The 1,381-nt window shown below is 48.8% G+C and overlaps 1 non-coding gene across 1 annotated transcript; it reads left to right on the top strand.

The window, feature by feature from the left end:
- Positions 1-1,274: 1,274 nt before the first annotated feature.
- Positions 1,275-1,381, top strand: LOC141603690 (small nucleolar RNA R71). The gene has a single exon (XR_012525549.1). It is a non-coding gene; the product is annotated as a small nucleolar RNA R71 (small nucleolar RNA).

Raw genomic sequence — 1,381 nt, 5'->3', positions numbered from 1 at the left:
CCGGGTATGGGGCTGTAAGAAGTAGGTTAGCCCTCTCCTCTAAATCGCGCATGCCGGTATCCGTGGACTTAGGCTGGAAGTCCACTACTTTCTCCTTGTTGAAGCTTGAACCCTCTTCAGACCGTCTCAAATGTGTACCATTGATCGACATCGGGTCGTACTTGAGCCGGGATCGACCCGTCGCAAGATTCGGGTCTTTCCCAATATTTTCGGGACTGTCGTGCCCCGAAACAAATGATCCCTCAAGTTGTCGGGCATCGGAGGACAAAAAATCTCGCTATCAGCAGCGATCTCAGTCGATCAACCACTGATGTCAGTCGATCGACTGAGTCGAACAGACCAAGCTTCAGAACTCGCACTTCGATCGATCGATCGCCAAGGTATGTCGGTCGATCGACCGATATACCTGGTAGACGCCTTTTTCTTTCCTTTGCTCGTTCCAGCTTTGTTTTGACTCGGTTTTGCCTCATCTTTTGCAGTGGCATCCTCGACCATAGCAGGTCCCTCCAGGGTAGACCCACTCCTCAAAGTTATGGCATTTAGGGTCTCTTTACGGTCGGTTTGAGTCGGTAAGTGTCCCGGAGCTCGAGTGGTACTCTTGCTAGACAATTGAGCAATTTGGCTCTCTAGCATCTTCATCCCGGCCTCTCTAGCTTGTGACTCCTTCAGTAATAAGTTCTTCAACTCGGTGAACTCGGAATTTTGGGATTGTTGCTTTGCGGCTAGGGAGGTTTTTGATATGGTTGTTTGTGAAGGGGGCACATAAGCTTGCTTTTTCTTCTTTGTTGTGGAGGTTGAGTCGGATTCGGGACATTCTGGCTACTCCACCTCAAGTTGGGGTGGACATTCGGCTCATAGTACGTGTTTGTCTGCCTATAGTGTTGAAAGGCGGCACAAGACTCAAAGGGGATAGAACAATACTCGAGACATGCCCCTCGGCTCCACATCTTCTACGACACGAAAGGACCGTCTCAAACAAATAAGTTAACATGGTACATCCCTCCTTTAGAGGCTCCTCCCAACTCATATTTGTCAAACCTTGCGGTGAGAGCTTCTAGTGCGGCAACAACAGAGAAGATTCAAAGCACTCTCCTCCTGGTTTCCTCTCGAATTCCCATATTCAGCCTTATGAGTGGCCAAATCATCAATGATCTTCCACTCCTTAGTCTCTCCCATGTTCTCAAAGAAATCGGCCATTGGGCTGCAGATCCAAAATAGCCCTCTCGATCGTCATACGACCCATTATAGAACGATTGCAAAGACTCCATTTTTCGAACCCATGGTGCGGTATGGTTCGCACCGGTTTCTTGAAACGGACCCATGCTTCATGAAAGTTCTCATCAGGCCTCTGTTTAAAGCTCGTGATCTGAGCTCTAATGGC

This window comes from Silene latifolia, chromosome 9, assembly GCF_048544455.1.
Source record: "Silene latifolia isolate original U9 population chromosome 9, ASM4854445v1, whole genome shotgun sequence".
In the NCBI taxonomy this organism is placed as follows: Eukaryota; Viridiplantae; Streptophyta; class Magnoliopsida; order Caryophyllales; family Caryophyllaceae; genus Silene; species Silene latifolia.
This window is presented reverse-complemented; position numbering and strand designations above follow the sequence as displayed.